The sequence below is a fragment of the Lissotriton helveticus genome, chromosome 3_1 (assembly GCF_964261635.1).
Source record: "Lissotriton helveticus chromosome 3_1, aLisHel1.1, whole genome shotgun sequence".
NCBI lineage: Eukaryota > Metazoa > Chordata > Amphibia > Caudata > Salamandridae > Lissotriton > Lissotriton helveticus.
The window spans coordinates 650,466,131-650,483,848 of record NC_136061.1 but is presented as its reverse complement, the minus strand read 5'-3'; positions in this window follow the sequence as shown (position 1 = coordinate 650,483,848).

The following is a 17,718-nucleotide window of genomic DNA, read 5'->3' as shown; positions in this document are numbered from 1 at the left end:
AAAATAAACATACGGCCCGAACAGGGACTTGAACCCTGGACCCTCAGATCAAAAGCCTGATGCTCTACCAACTGAGCTATCCGGGATCGACTGAAAATTTGCAGGCTTATGTTTATATATGGAAAATAAAATGGCGTCCCCACACTGCTGTTTTCATTGTGTCATAGTTTTCCTCTGTTTCCTGAGCCCTTCAGTATCAATCCAGACAGGATCCATCAGAGAGTTTAACACTCTGAGTGTCTCCCCCGCACTGTGCTCACCACGCATTCTGCCTGCAGAATGAAGGAGCTGTCTGCATGTCATCACATTCACATAACATTAGTGGAAGAGCTCGAGTGCTCCTATGTGCGACTGCTTGTGAGTAGAGTGTGCACATGCATAAGTGTGACTGCTCGTGAGTGGAGTGTGCATGTGTGCGACTGCTCGTGAGTGGAGTTTGCGCTTGAATTTGTGTAACTGCTTGTGAGTGGAGTGTGTGCGACTGCTCGTGGGTCGAGTGTGCATGTGTGTGACTGCTATTGAGTGGAGTTTGTGCTTGCATGTGTGTGACTGCTTGTTGGAAATGGTCCTTTTTGCAGGGTTATCCCCAAATATTTTGATTTTTCCTCCTATTATTTCCTGACCTGTGTGCATTGGTTTTAGGACTATGGGCACTTAACCACTCCAAATCAGTGCTAAAGTGCATATGCTCTCTGTGTAAACTGTGTTATGGATTGGTTTTTTCATGATTGGCTATTTGATTCATGTGTCAGTCCCTAGTAAAGTGCACTGCGAGTGCCAGGGCATATAAATCAAATGCTGTTGGTGGGCTGCAGCACTGGATTGTGCCACCCACGCAAACAGCCTGTAAAGTGTAACTCTGGCCTGCCATTGCGTAGCCTGTCCACAGCCTAGGGCTGCCATGTCGAATTGGCAAGTGCACACACTTGCAAGTCCCTAAACCTTCCCTTTTCTACATGTAAGTCGACCCTGAGGTAGGTCCAATGTACCCCCATGGGCAGGGTGCACTGTATGTGAAAGGTAGGACATGCGCTGGTGTGTGTGGCATGTCCTGATAGTGAATTTATTTTATTTTTATTTATTTTAAAAGTTTTATAGAGCGCGAACAAGATCCTTACGGATATCAGAACTCTTTACATACAGAATGGGATAAAAAGGCAAGGAGTAATAATTAAAGAAAACATTTTGTGCAAAGATGAGCAAATGGTTACAAAAAAAGAAACAAGGTAAGGTAGCAACGGTGCATAGGTGGTCAATATACCTAGTCATAGGAGGAAGAGTACTGAGTTACGAGATTACATTAGTCAAAGTTCAGGTAAATGTAGCTAATAGGAGAGATTTTACTTCTTTTTTGAAGGATGCCGAGGATGAGATAAGTCTGATTTCTGGAGGGAGGGCATTGCAGATCCTGGGCGCCATCCCTGAGAAGGAGCGTTTATAGGTTTTTTTCCTGTGAAATATCTGAGGTTTCAAAAGAAGATTGTCTGCACTTCTTGTCACTCTTGAGCCACCCGAGATTGTCAGTTTCTGAGCGAGGTAGCCGGGGGAGTTGTGGTGTATAGCCTTGTGGGTCATGCAGGAGATTTTCAGATGTATTCTAGCTTCGTAAGGCAGCCAGTTGAAAGATTTTAGATCAGGAGAAATGTGTGAAAGTTTTTTTGAGCCCGTGATTAGTCTGGCTGCGGCATTAATAGAGGCTTTTAATGGTGCGGTTGTCGATATGGGGAGACCACAGAGGGCAACACTTCCATAATCCACTGGAGGGATGACTAGGGCTTGGACTGCAGTTCTGAAGTCATTGGGAGGAAGGAAAGTGTTCAATTTACGCAATGTGTTGATTTGGAAATTAGCTCCCTTCGTTGCATTGCTGATGTGATGATGCATATTGAGATTGCAGTCAAGGGTTATGCCTAAAGATTTCGCTGAGTCCACAATAGTAGGTTGAACGTTGAGTGCAATGAGATGGTTAAGCCAGGACTGAGTGAGGGGGACTTTGGTGGGAGGCACTATTAGGAGGAATTCCGTTTTTTGAGCGTTAAGTTTGAGGTGATTCTCTGCCAGCAAAGTCTGTATGTTCCTAAGCGTTGTGTTGAGTATTTTGATGTCATCAAGGGTGTGTATTTTAAGGTAGATCTGGGTATTGTCTGCGTACATGTGAAATTGAACATTAGATGCTTGAAGTAGTGCGGTAAGTGGTTCCATGAGTAGATTGAACAGAGTAGGGGAGAGGGAGGATCCTTGAGGGACACCAAGTGTTACAGGAACTGGTGTGGACATAGTATTGTTAATCTTGAATTTCGCTGGGGACGTACTGAGGTAGTGCTTGATCCTTGTGTGCGCCACCCCATTGCTAAAGCCTGGTCCTGCTGGATGGGAGATCGGGAGCGGAATGGCAGTGACCTGAAGAGCGACCAGGAGGCGCGCTACTGAGCGGAGGTACCAGTATACGATCCTTGGTGCTCCCCTGCGGTGGTCGCTGAGTGCCTGGTCTGCTGGCTCTGCGTAAGGACAGGATGTCGAAATCCACTCAGCCTAATAGTATCACACAGTATACAACCCAGCGTCTGCCGTCGCATTGGATTACGCGGTAGACAGGTCTAGAGGAGTGCGTGGATGTGCCGGCGGAGCCTTCCCGGGCGGAGTTGCTGAAGGCCATACAGGGCTCCCATTCTGCGCTGGAGCGGCAGATAGAGACTGTATCGCTTGATGTCAACCTCCTGCGAACGGATCTTCACAAAGTGGCGGATAAGGTATCGGATGCGGAGGGTAACATTACCAAGTTACAAGGGCAGGTGGCTTCCCTCCAGAAGACAGTCACGCAACTCAACTCTACGACGCACGCATTCGAACGAAGAGCTGAGGACGCGGAGGGTAGGGCGCGCCGCAGCAACATTAGAGTCCTGGGTGTGCCGGAGCGATTGGAGGCGGGGAATGCCGAGCGCTTCCTGGAGGACTGGATTCGGACTCAACTGTGCCCGCATGGGCTATCAAATGTATTTGTCATCGAACGGGCGCATAGGGCCATGGTCCCCCCCTCGCGCCCGGGGGAGCCCCCGAGGGCATTGATTGCGAAGATCCTGAACTATAAAGTCCGGGATTGCATTCTGAAGGCGGCGAGGGAGACGGAGTCTCTCACCATTGAGAACAGCTGCATATGCATCTATCCTGATTACACCCAACAGGTGCAGGAGCAGCGGAAGTCCTACCTGGGAGTCAAGCAGAAGCTCCGGGAGATGAAGCTACAATATATGCTGTTATATCCGGCCAAGGTCAAGGTGATATCTCAGGGCCGGGCGCATTTCTTCGAATAGCCCGCTGAGGTGTGGGAGTGGCAGGAGATACAGTGGTGACGACATACCCCCGGGAGAGCGAGGGGGGCCCCCTGAGACCTGGGGGAACCATCCCCAGAGACGACGATGCGGAAGGCGGAGATGTTGGGACCTTCCTTGGCGAGGGATGGTCCAGAGTCCTCAGGCGCATCCGCCCCTGGGGACGTGTTGGTTCCAGATACCCTGCAGGACATTGTGCCAGGTACAGACTCTACGGCTCCGGTGATCCCAGAGACTGGAATGTCTGAACTGCTGCCGGGGACGGCTCTGTCATAAGGTACTGTTGGAGTGAAGAGTGTTGTGCTCTGCTTTGGGGGCTTTAGTGCTGGGCCTTGAGTTTGTATGAGGTACCTGGGAGCCGTGCTGTTCGAGCTTGAATGACGGAGTGGAGCGTAGGACCTGTATCCCGGTGGAACGACCTTATGTGGCGGTGTCTGTCTTTATTTTGGCTGGGGAGGGCCCTGCTTCGGGACTGATGCCGGCGGCCAAGCCCAGGTTCATTCCTGTACGTCTAGGTCCCATGGGGAGCTAGAAGGGGGGGTGGGTGGTGTTTGGTTGGGTGTGTGTGTGTGTGTTGGATGGGACGAATAGGGTGGCTGTGTACGTCCTGGCACCAGCAGGGGGAGGGCAGGATAGCGTGTTTTGGTGTTGCTGTCATCTTGCTCGTGGGTGGGGGTGGGGGTAGATGTTATGGGGGGGTTGTGGGGTTGGGGGTGTTTGGGGGGTTGGTGGGGTTGGAAGGGGAAGTTGTTGCTGCCATCGAGAGTACTGTGTTTCTGGTTTTTGAATGGCTGATCAGATGGGCTAGGTCCCCTGGCCTGGATGCTGGTTGGGCCCGTGAGTGGCGGAACACGCTGTTTGTAATATATGGCCAGGTTGGGCGTGATCTCCTGTCATGGGGTTTAAATTCTTAACTTGGAACGTGCGTGGATTGGGCACTTGCACTAAAAGATACAGGGTCCTTTCATTCCTCCGACGCCATGGCGTCTCCATTGCGTGCCTCCAGGACACCCACTTGAACGAAGAGGGTGCCCAGAAGCGGTCCAAAAAATGGCGCGCCAGATGTTTCATTCGTCCTATTCTACCTATGCCAGGGGGGTCCTAATCTGGGTGGCACCTGGGGTTCCCTGTGCCGTTCAGTATGTTGAGGCAGGTACTTGCTGCTGCGAATCAAGCTGGATGGTAGGGATTTCCTGCTCTTAAATTCCTATGCACCTAACGTTGATGATCCGGGTTTCTTTTCCCATCTCCAGGACCTTATTGTCTCGGACTTGGACACCCCCTTCGTTTGGTTTGGGGATTTTAATTGTGTGTTGCACCCGGATCTAGATCGGCATCCTCCTCGCTCTGGCACGAAACCACGTATGACGGCACGCCTAGGGGAAGTGATGCATAATTTGGGAGCTGTGGATGTGTGGCATACAGCCATCCCACTCAGAGGCTCTTTACTTGTTACACCCCGACGCACGACACACATAGTAGACTGGACCGCGTCCTTGCGGCCAATACGCCCGTGTCTCTCTCCTTAATAGCATATAAATAGAACGAGTGTTTGTACCAGCTAAAGTCCAAACACCATGGAAATACAGGAGGGACCAACATCATTTTTCCATGTGTAATACTCCTGTGGCTGGCAACAAATTCCAGCAGAATAAATGGCTCACTGTTAGTTCACAGGGGCTTTGAGTGAGTTTTTGACCAGGGTTCAAACCCCAGCTGGGGAAAATCGTTTTCTTTTTTTTCTTTTTTTTTAATTTTATTTCTAAATTCCACAAATGAAAGCTGTGCCTTTGTAAATCACCCCCCAGCAGTATCTGGGAGAACTATGGCCTCCTTAGTCATAGTGCATGTGAGGCATTGATGGCATGCTGGGTGGCATGTGGATAGGGGGGACAGGTTTGCTATGAAAGATATCACTTATTTAGTGGAATGAGAATTTTGGGATGATTGTGTAACAATAATAAATGCATGGGGCTAGTGGCAAACTGTATGAAAGGAAGGGCTATTTGTATTTAAAGAATGTACATCGAGAGAAGATTTCTGGTATCTAAAGTCCAAAGACAATAGAAACAGAGGAAGGACCGACATCATTATTCTATGACATAAATGCCTTTGGCTAGGGAAATTTCAGCAGAATAGTTGGCTCACTGTTAGTTCACAGGGGCCTTGAGTGAGTTTTGACCAGGGTTCAAACCCCAGCTGGGAAAATCGTTTTTTTTTTATTTTTTAATTTTATTTCTAAATACCACAAATGAAAGCTGTGCCTTTGTAAATCACCCCCTAGCAGTATCTGGGAGAACTATGGCCTCCTTAGTCATAGTGCATGTGAGGCATTGATGGCATGCTGGGTGGCATGTGGATAGGGGGGACAGGTTTGCTATGAAAGAAATCACTTATTTAGTGGAATGAGAATGTGGGGATGATTGTGTAACAATAGTAAATGCATGGGGCTAGTGGCAGACTGTATGAAAGGAAGGGCTATTTTATTTAAAGAATGTAAATTGGGAGAAGATTTCTGGTATCTAAAGTCCAAAGACAATAGAAATAGAGGAAGGACCGACATCATTATTCTATGACATATATGCCTTTGGCTGGGGTAATTTCAGCAGAATAGATGGCTCACTATTAGTTCAGAGGGGCTTTGAGTGAGTTTTGACCAGGGTTCGAACCCCACCTCGGGAAATTATTTTTTAATAATATTTTTATTTTTTTAAACAATTTATTTATTTTAGCAGAGTGAAACATAGTCCTTTGGAAATGCTCAACTGATAATAATGAAAGACCAAGTAGAAAATCTATGGCATATGTCACATCAGATGTGGCATATGCCACATGACAGAGTGACACGTGTCACATGCCAGACTTGGGCTCCAACCCCTTCTCTCATCGTGGCCACTGGGTTAGTTCCCTTGTAAGACTCCTGTGTGAATAGCTGGAGTCTTCCGGAAGTTTTGCTCGTGTTGGCCCCTGGTTCCTGGCTGTTATCACATTCTAGAGAAAACCCTGGCAGCTGACTGGCCCTGCACACCTCTGTGATCAACATATTTTGAAGTAATGGTAGAACACATAAAAGAACACCAAAAGATAAAGCACACCGACAAATCTACATAGTTGTGACATTTTATTAATGATCGGTTACTTAAATTCATTTCATGGTAAAATCATTAATATTAAAATAAAGATTGACATCACGCTAAAATACATTGGTCATTCTATAAAAAGCTGTGAAGAGACTTTCCGCTTATTCCACTGGCTTCCTTTCTGCCGACGACAGACAATTTACAAAACTAGCGTTCAAAATCGGGTCCTTTGGATTAAAGCAACTCATGGCGAACACATTTTATGCGGCTTATGTTGAAAAATCTACACGAACCGACGTTCTCTGACTTCCTTTGTAACTTCTTGAAGGGTTATTTGTATGCTCTGTTATAATTAGATATACGCCATACAAAGATATGAAAACGGTTTGGGCTTTTTGTAAATGTTGAGAGGAGAGCCTTTTTGTTATAACTGCTGCTTTGAGAACAGTGTCTGCAAGATAGATACATTTGCATGAATAATGAAAAACATTCTTCAGGGAAAAGAATGAATCATTCTTTCCACTTTGTTTAAATCGCATTGAAATGCGAAGATATTTTCATACTGCAGACGAAGGCCTTTCCCCCAGGCCACCAAGGGGATACATGATTATGCAGCAAAGGGTGGCGGCAGCTGGTAAAATAACCGCCATTCCAAAATAATATCATTGGGTTATGCAGTAGATGCAACACCATACTATTCCATTAGATCTGCACGTATTGCATCAGCAAAAAACTTCCTTAGATTCTGGTGAAAATAAATAGGCTAAATCAGTGGGACACGTCCTAGCCATTCTGAGAAACTCACCCTAAATAATGAACCTCAATAAGCCCCTTTATGTCGTGGCTGTAGTGGGAAATTCTGGGCACAGATGCAGGCTTCAAAATATGCGCTGCACGTGTTATATGAAGTAAGGTGCAATGTGCAAAAGGTACATCATATCTGTTTTTTATACGCGACTTGTCTAAACTATTTAGAGGGTGAAGGGTGTATGTATGGTAGGCACATTGAATGCACAAGGTTTGTCATGGTGCCGTTAATTTAACACGGTGCCTTGCTGCCCTCTACTGTTTTTAAGACTTATTACACGCTAACGTAAGCGTTTGCCTACGTGTGTGTCAACATTTCCAAATTCCAACAATACACCATAAGTCCCAGTAAAAGTGATATAAATGTGCTCTGTATTTATGCATATAACTATGGGTGAGTACCCATGCGAACATGTACCAATATCGCTTTATATAATATGTATGAAATGCACAGGGGTATAGAATGTAAAATAGAAAACCACATATATTATATATATAATGGCATGCATGTTATCCGCAGGGTGTAACTTGCTAGTTATTGCCATTGCTCGGAGGAGGGACATCGTGACCTGTAAAAGGCTTCATTTACACGTATGGTTTATAGTATTTTTCACGGATATATATACATAAACGATGGATTTAATAATTTCCCAGAATTATGTATTGACATAAAGTAGAGAAGCTCGTCTTTATCTGGTCAATCAGAGTCTGTAGCTTCAATGATGTTGTTTTACATTTTGCATGACTTTCTCTTTGGTGATTGAGTGAGAAAATTAGTTTTTAATGTGCTTACCATATTCATGGTTAATTTGCTCTAACATTTTTTTTTTTTACAGTTTTTCTACTTACTTTCGGAAATTTGCTGTCGTGAGTTGTGGACAAGTAAACGTGCAGTATGACTGTCGATGTTCTATTTTTTGTAGCATTTATAGCAGTGAATTCCGTCATGATTGCAGTGAATGGAGACATTGTAACAGAAGTTGTGTCATCCAGGTTATTGGAGGAAGGGCAAAGTGGATTGTGGACGGATACTGCATTGTGATGTAATGTTCTTTAAAGAGGTGGGTCTTCAACTCTTTCTGAATTTGGAGCAGCATATGAGAGGTTCATTGATATGGTGGTGTTCTAGATCCTGGGTGCATAGATAGAAAAGGCCTCCTGTCTTGTTTTTTCTTTTTTAAACGTCTTTGCGTGTCCCGCCTGTTGGTGTGCTGAGAACCACCAGAGAAGGTGAACTTGTCTGCAGGATAAGTGTAGGTGCTGGTCGTGAATGCTTTGTACATGATGCAGCTAGTTTTGAAAATGCCGGCAAGGGAGCCAATGGAGTTCCAAATGGATGGAGGTGATGTAAAGTACTGTGGCATGAAGGGTGCCCATAATGCGTGTCAGTGTGGAATCTATGAGGCCTTCAGCCACGGCCCATGGAGGTAGTTTCGGTGGGGCGGAGAGGCGGGGCGGGGCGGGGGAGGGGCAGGGTGGGGGGTGCTAAAAACTGGAGTATGGATAATTGAAGGTAAGTAAACAATTAAATTAATAAAACGAATTTCGTAGCGCGCCCTGCATCGCAAAATGCGATTCAGGGTGCGCTACGAAATTCGTTTTATTTATTAAATTGTTTACTTACCTTCAATTATCCATACTCCGGTTTTTAGCACCCCCCGCCCCGCCTCTCCGCTCCACCGAAACTCCCTCCACGGGCCGTGGCTGGAGGCCTTGTAGTTGGGCATTACCACCAATTTGATGCAAGGGTGAAAGACCTTGAGCAGCAGTTCTGCTGTTGCTTTCTGGAAGAAATGGTTTGACTTTCTTTAGAAGAGAGCGTTGATTACAGGCCGTCTTTGTCTTTTCAGCAATGTGTTCCTTGAGAGTGAGGTTGGTGTCCACTGAAATTCCAAGTGACTTGGCATTCAATTTAAGTCGGGGTTCGAAGCTGTCATGTATTTGAGACAAGTTTGTATTGCAGCTACTTTGCTGTTCTTTGCAAATAACAGGAACTCTGTATTGGTTAACCCTGGGCGGAGACCTCCGCTCCACCCGCGGAGTGTGCGGAGATTTGCCTCCTCCGCATTGCGCGGAAAAGGTTAATCTCCACATACTCCATGGGCAGAGCTGAGTTGGCCAGCTCCCGCCTCCAACCCCCTATATTAACAATTCTTTTACATGACTTTAAATTAAATTAAAACCCGCGCATGCGCATTTCTTGCAAGAAATGCATGCGCGGGCACGTGCATGCACAGTTTTCTCAAAGAATTACCCAGACGGCGAGGAAGAGGAAGAGGGCAGTCCGGGGACGACGCATGCCTGGTAAATGGTTTTAATTTAATTTGAAGGGTGAACAACGTTTACAACGAAATTTTTACAACGCACTACCATTACAACGCAGGCATTACCACGCATACCATTACAATGCATTGCGCTGGGGGGCGCTCTAGGATAGGGAATAAGTTTAATTTTCTATCCAACACCTTCCCTAGTGTCCACGAGGACTGGAGTTGGAATAGAAAATGATACTTACCACTATCCAGCACCACTAAGCGCTATGCGTTGTAAAGGTTTGCGATGTAAAAACCGCGTTGTAAAGGTATGCGTGGTAAAAGTATGCGTTGTAACGTCATACATCCATTTGAAGTCATGTAAAATAATTGTTAAAATGGGGGGGTGGAGACGGGTGGCGTAGGGGAGTTCGACTGAGTTCGTTCACAACTCCGTGGGCCTCCGCTTAGCCCTGCTACACCCACTATGCCCGGGGTTAGTATTGGTTGGGTTGAGCTTCAGGTAGGTGCTGGTCATCCATGTCTGGATGATGTGCAAGCAGTGTTTGAGGCATTGGATATCTGAAGCAGGAGAGACTTTCAAGCACATTTGAGTATCATCAGCATATTGGTAAATCTAGATATTTTGTCCAAATTGTTTTCTGTTTCTTGGGTTATGAGGTATTTAATTCAAATGAATCAGGCAGAAGTTGTGTTTCCTCGTCACATTAATTCATTTTTTCTGAAGTAGTTAGTCATTGTGAATACTGTATTTGCAAGAGCATCGGTTGGATGGTTTGTGACCCATTCACACAATCCTACAGGAGGTTGACCATGGCTATTATTTTGATTGATGGTTTTGCTGCTTGGAATTAAGTACAGCGGATTGAGTGAATTTTCAAGGTACTTCGGCTGGAGTATTATCATAACATGGAATGACTGAAGGTGACCGTTTTGCAGGCTGGGATGGTAGGCTATGCAGAAGGCTGGATCAATCACGGAACAGGTGGGCAGGTGCTCTCGAGTTGGTCCGATCTTCTCCTTGTGGTATGGTCACACACAGGTTGACCTCAGACTAGTGTTGTGGCCATGCAGAGGCTCATCACTAACTAGTGGTGTGGCTATGCACCAGTCCATCTCTTCTGGGCAACAAGGCTGCACACCAGCTTAACTTCTTTTGAGCAGTGTCGCCTAGTTCAGGCTGCACTTCTTCTTGGCACTACAGCTTTGCACAGGCCACGCTTCTTTTGGGCACAATTGCTTAATATGGGCTGCACTTTGTCTGGGCACTACAACTTAGTACTATCCGCACTGGACTTGGATCACAGCCCCAATTGGGATTCAGTGATCTTCCGGTCGATTAGTTGGCGATATTATAACCCACTGACACCAGAGTACAACGCTCGCTCTCTGCAGGTCTACTCTCTTGGTTGCCCCACCAGCTTTAGGGTCACGTTATACCTCGCTCCTCCTACTGGACTCTCCCTCCTCCTGCAGGGTTGGTAGAGCCCTTACCTCTCTAAGCAGGCAGATTGACTTATATGTTCTTCAGGTCGGGTATGCAGCACTTCCAGCAAGGTGATGTCTCCCACCGGAAGCCGGCTGTTGAGCAGACACCAGCTCTGGCTGTACAGTCCTCTGAGTATTCTGTGGAACAATCCCTTCCTTGGTCACAGAGAACTTAGAAATAGAACATCAAGTGGGGTCCCATGCTTATATAGTAGCAACAAACAGGAGATATGTATCCTGTCAGCACTTTCATAACTGGTTTGGAGTGGTTCCCATTTCAAGTGCCCTCTCCTTACTGCTCTACAGACATAGCCTTTGTGTAGAGTGACACTTCTCCCAGCAGGAATTTCTCTAACCTGGAACACCCACAACAGCAGATGAGAGGATTTCTGAAGCTGGCTATCATCAGCCAAACCAAAAGCATGATCAGGGAAAGACAAAACCGTTGGGACTTTATAAGGGGTCCAATACACCTTGCACAACAGAGTCTGGAGTCCCACCCTTCACCCCTACCATCCACTAAATGGCAGTGCTTCTGGAAGACCAATCAACAGACCCTGGTTTAGCAAAAGGCCTAATTAAATTTCTAATAGAGCTTAGTCTTCTTTTCCCTCACTTCAATGTCTAGGTCTCATCCCTCCAGCTTCAGGAATGTCAGCAATACACTTCCACTGTCTGGGAAAGCAATCTCACCTCCATTTTGTGCAGAAGTCAAGGCCAAGGATATCCAAAATGGATCTCATAGGCCTCCATTTCACTGGAGCATGCACACACCATACCATACGTATACCGCACAGGCTACATATACAGACATGGACAACATACTCTTCAAATTTAATGCTAGGACTCGGGTAAGCACATAGAAGCAGAGCTTTACACAAGTGGGCCAGTAGGCCTTCACTCCAGAGAAGCAGAAAAAAAGGGTCTGGTCTCTAGTAATTATTAACAAAAAAGGTACACTGCTACCACCAACCTATGTGTTAAACCTATGGCATGGTGTGTAGTCTACTTTCTGCTAATAAGGGAACACTTGGTGAGTACTTCCAGGTCACAAGACAAGTCCAGGAACTCACTCATGTCAAGGGAGACATTACTTTTTACCAACAGACTTATATCCTATATCAAACGACATAGAAAATTACTCGACCGTTGCAGAAGTCCAGCAAGACCATCGTGAAAACCCATCTGCATTCTTATGGGTTATTCTGGCTTTGTGCTCCACCTTTAACTCTAGACCTTGCACATGATAGACCATCTCGGCATCATGGGCGTCTCACCCTTCTTTGCAATCAACCACTTCAGTGGCTTGTGATCTGTTTTGCCACAAACTTATTATAAACAGATAGGGTCACAACCTTCTTAAAGCAAATCATTCTTTCTCAGTGGTTGTCCAGTTCTGTTCTCTGGGGAGTAACCTGTAAACAATAAAGGCTGCCAGACGTTCTTTGCCCTTGTTATTTAAGTGAACCAGTACTGATCCAACTCCCTTGTCTGAGGCATCCGTCTGTACGGTGAAGACGTGACTGTAATTCAGGACCCTTCAGTACATATGCACTGCACAATGGTCTCCTCAGTTTAAGGCTGCTTTTTGAATGTCAAAACTGTCACAGGGGCAACTATAGTGCCACCTTAGCTAAACGTTTCTAAATTAACTAGAGAGTCCTGAATAGGCTCTAACCTGTGTTTTGGTGTTGGGCATTTTCCACTTCAATACAGACTTAACCTTGGTATCAAACATGCTCATCTTTCTGTTACATATCTGATTCCTAAGGTAGACTAAAGTGGAGTGCTCCACCTTGCACATGGTTGCCTTGATGGTCAGTTGCACTCCCTGTATTCTGACCACCACCTCTTCTAGGTGCTTCAGGTGGTCCCCCATGAATTGTTAAAAAAAAGCAATGCCATCCAGGTAGACCACACAGAAATCATGTAGTCCTGGTAGAATTTGTTTCATGAGGTACTAGAAAATAGCAGGAACATTCCTCAACCCAAAGCACATTACTTTAAACTGAATGTATCCCTCTGGCATGGAAAATGCATGTTTTTTTTCATGGCACTCGGTGCTAGAGCAACTTGCCACTAGCCACTGGTCAAATCAAAGGTGCTCAAGAATTTAACACCCAGCTGGTCCAGAAGCTTATCCACTCAGGGGATCAAACAATGCTTGGGCACAAACAACACTGGGTTGGGCCAAGGAAGATTTGTTTGCTCAATCTATTTCAAGTTCCTGTTTTTCAATGACAGATTATCTCCTGTGTCAATGTCATGAACACAGACAGGTATGAATCCCAGTGTCAATGAGAAAAGGTGGGAAAATCATCCCAGTACCCCTCTACACTCTTTCCTCTCTGATGCTCATGTGTCAACTCAGGGGCAAGCAGTACCCCCATCCACAGTTCAATCCTTCATGCCACTATGCAGCAAGTCAGGAAGAAGCTCATTGTCTTCTTCAACTTCTTTTGCAATATCCATAATATGTGCTGTGTAATTGCTCCAGAGGCAAAGCGGATGCACCCAAGCATTTGCCAGGCGAAGACCAGGTCAAAAGCGTGCCTGTCTGCGGCCATCAGATCCTGCATGAGGATTAGTGTGACCAATTGACATGGAGGCAAGTTCTGGACAGGACTGTAAAACAATTCAGGACAAATACTCAGGACAAAAGGTCAAATTTACAGACACATCGAAGGAGAGGCCACACTCCACTATCTTATACTATTTTCTGCATAGCACTATATATTCACTATGTTCTTTATGTGATTGCCGCTCGGTATGCCACATTCAGGTGACACATTATATCCTTGTTCCATATCAAATCAACACCCTTGAGCGCAGTGTCAAGTACATCACCCCTATCCAGATTTACCTCATCTTTTTTTGGAGAGAAAGCAACAGCAAAATTGCACATTTTTATTATGTTTGTAAACATTTTAAAACCTATGGCCAACAGTTTGGGAAACATTCAAGTAAGTGGCCATCTGCTAGTTTAGACAAGGTAAACAAAAACATCTGACTCACCTCAACCTCCAGCCAACATTAAATCTAAAACAAATATGAATGAGGCAGAGCAGATGGTGTGGGCGACATTTTCACAACAAATGGCAGGATGTGAGGTACGCACAACTTGTCTGTAGTCTCACAGCACTAGAGTGTACTTCCGGGACTCTACAGTTAGATCAGAACTGGGAGCCTAGAATACCAGACAAATAGAATTGATGAGCAGGATGGAATTGTGATCAGAGGGGAGATCCACAGCAACTGTGTCAAAGGGTTGTTGCTAAGAACCAAAATAAATAAGGAAGAGAAGAACAAGGTGGGACAATGCCTAAAGTCACATAAGATGGGCCCGCTATTAGTATCGAAAAGCATTATGTACCTGGGTGTTTGCCTCAGCTGAGAGGAGAGAAACAGAAGAGGCACTGTTAAGTGGTTGAACAAGCAGCACCCACCCACCATGGCAAACTCTACTGGTAAAATGAGATACTGATTATGCTTATGAAGGGTGAGCAGGGGCCAAACCGGTTGGCAGGTTGTGTTGGGCAACTGCCCACTCCGTCCATGTCTTAAAATGGTTCTGCAATCGAGTTAAGGCAGAACCAATGACTTGGCTCATCCTTAAGTGCCGAAGTACATGCAGAATCTTCAAACTATTTGGGATGTAAATTACACAAGCAAAATTTATGAACATGATAAAGATTATATAGCGTAAGAAGTGTTTCTTTCTTTAACACATTGTAGTGTTTTCCCTTTCTATACAATTAGACCCCAGATTGAATGGGGAATCAGTTACCTTTCAATATCTAGCCCAGTTTGCTTTTTGATCTTCTCTTCCACTTTCAGTAATAAACCACATGGCACTAGTGAAGCTCATGGTGCTACCCCAGTAATTGTATTATTTTGAAAAACCTTCACCTGCTCATCCCTCATTCCTTCTACAGACATTTTGACACGGCCCAAGTCCGATTTGGGGACCAGGTAGCCGCTGGGTAGCTCTTACCACTCTGAAGCTACCGGTGACTGCTGGTGGCTTAGCCCTTCCGGACTTAGGATGCTATAATTAAGCTGCACAGCTCCATTGGTGGCACGTTGGCTGTCTGGATGCCCCCTGCATAAGACAGAGTTTACCAGTAAAGACTTAAAGAATGGCTAACTGCACAACTCCTTTTTTCTACTGACCATTCTACCCAATGCCACCCTGGGTTATTCCTCAGAGCTCTCTCTTGCCTTACTATAACTTGTAAACTCACTAACACCAAGAAACTCTACGCTACTCCAATACCTCCGCTAGGTCTCCCCACTCTCACAGGATGGCTTCGCTCAGGGCAACTCCATCATTGGCATACTGCAGGCCTCTCAAAATTGGGATATTTGTTTGTTGACAGTGAGCTGCTAGATTCCCAAATCCTTATGGCAGACTAGAATCTTCACCCAGGTCAATTACTTTCTTATGTTCATCTTAAGCAATCATTATATGCCCTATTTCATGTCTGCCCTCTAGACCACTCTCACATGAAGTGTACTAGAATCTATACACCAAAAGAACTTGCGGTAAATTGATAATATCAGTATACAGAGCTTTCCTGCAACATGGGGACAACTACAGGTCTTCTCTCGGTCTAACTGGGAAAGTGACATGGCCAAAGTTCTGCACAGTATGGGCTGGGCTAAAATATTGAAGTATCCCCACAAAGTATCCCACAGCTCCTGTGTTAAATACATTCAATTTAGTATTCTGAATTGAGCCTAACTTACATCTGCCAGAAATAACAAAATATACCCGGGAGTTGTAGCGGCATATCCACGCGGTATGCAATTAGATGCCTGCAATCCTTTCATACTGGCAGAGAGTTCTGGAGGTGCTGTTGACCAAGATGGGCCGTGTACGATTGAATTCCCCAGAAGCAGTCCTATTTGGCGTATTCCTCTGCCATAAGTTCGAGAAGCCATCGGCCAAGTTCCTCAACCTGGCTCTTCTGCTAGCAAAACACAATCTTACACTGCTCTGGAAGGATTCATTTCCTCTGGTTGTCATAAGTTGGACCACGGTCTCTTACTCTTGGCTTCGATCTGTGGCCGCCCTGTTACACAGGGAGGAATGAGTTGGTCTGATAAAATATTTTATTGCACGGTGTGGGAAATTTTGCGGGAGGGCTTTAAAGACTGTACCAGGGATGATACTCTCCCCCATAATCCACCCATGACACATGTACTTTTGGTTTGTATATAGTAGTTGTTTTAGCCATATCTAGGCAGCTTCTCAAGGCAGTGATTCAAGGGTGCCAATCGCTGACACACTGTCATGATGATCTCTCTAGAACACTTTCTTCTAAGCACCACATGATTCATTGCTCTACTTCTCTATGCTAGTAGTTAAAGCAACGGCAATTGGGTAGGGGGGTGGGGATAGGCAGATTATTCTGGGTCAGTGTGTTTCAAAGAAAAATGTAAAAATTGTGTGCTAACTATTCATAAATAGCCGAGCACTGCACTGTTATTCTGTAATTGTATGATGGAATCTATTGCTACGTACCTTGGTACTATCATGCTATGTAATTTCTTTTGGCATACAACAATAGTATCTTTTAAAAAAAACATATGGTAGTATTTCAGTTTAGTACATTAGATCACAACATTGCATTAGCATTTATCTGAAATGAAAGTTTCTAAACATGTGCTTTAAAACATTAACCTTCTCTTTTGACTTCACGAGGAGTGAACAAGTGAAAAAAAGTATCTGGTGTCCCTTAAATTGTGACCAATATTATTTTTATGGATGGTGGAACATTCCAGGCAAATAAATCATACAAGTCATTTTTATGTACACAGTCCATCTTAAACTGAATTACTGGAAAGTGTTCTCAAATGTCGCTATCACTTAAATTAGACACATTAAGTGAATTGATTTGGCTAAGATCACACAAGATCACACAAATTAGCCATATAGGAAATCCAGGTTTGAACCCAGGCTTCCCGGTAATTCATAGTGCACTTTAGTCACTGAATAGATTAATTGATTATTTTCAATTTCCTTTAAAACCAGAAGACAGTGTTTTGTACAATTCTGTAAGATTAACAGAATACTGCGTTAAACAAATATAGATGTCTGGCTAACCTGACACAATATCTAAAAAGGAAAAGGTCCATAATGAAAGTACGGGATGGCAGGACATAATACCAATGACTTTTTAGACATTATAGAGCTATTCTAAACATGGCAAATCAATGAAACATTGAGCCAGACTTGAGCCTGAAGCCTGAGTCTGGCGCAGCTCAAGGTCCTACTGGAACCTCGAGCCCATAACTGGCCAAGCTTTGATGTGGCTTTTTCCTGCCTCCTTTCCTATACCCAGGATGTGGCGCTAGGGCTGCCGATTTTGGAATTGGGGAACCAGGTTCAAGTCTTGGCATCGGCTCAACATCCTGTGATTCTCTTAAACCACTTAGGGCCCTATTTTGATGTTGGTCAGAAAGCCTCCGAACAGGTTAGAGGCTTTCCGACCGACATCTTCGGTTTCTCTTTCGACCGCTATATTACAATGACAGCAGTCAGAAGTGAAACCGACCGGTCATTCTGGCTGGCTTCCGACAGGCTCAAGAAGCCTGTCGGCCAATCGGAAGTAGCACGTAATCCCTTGAGGATGGTGTTTCCACCTTCGGGATTATGATGTGGTTTCCCACAGGCTTTTCATGTCGGGCTTTCTGACATGAAACGCCTGTCATATAGCAACTTTGGGGGCCCCCTTG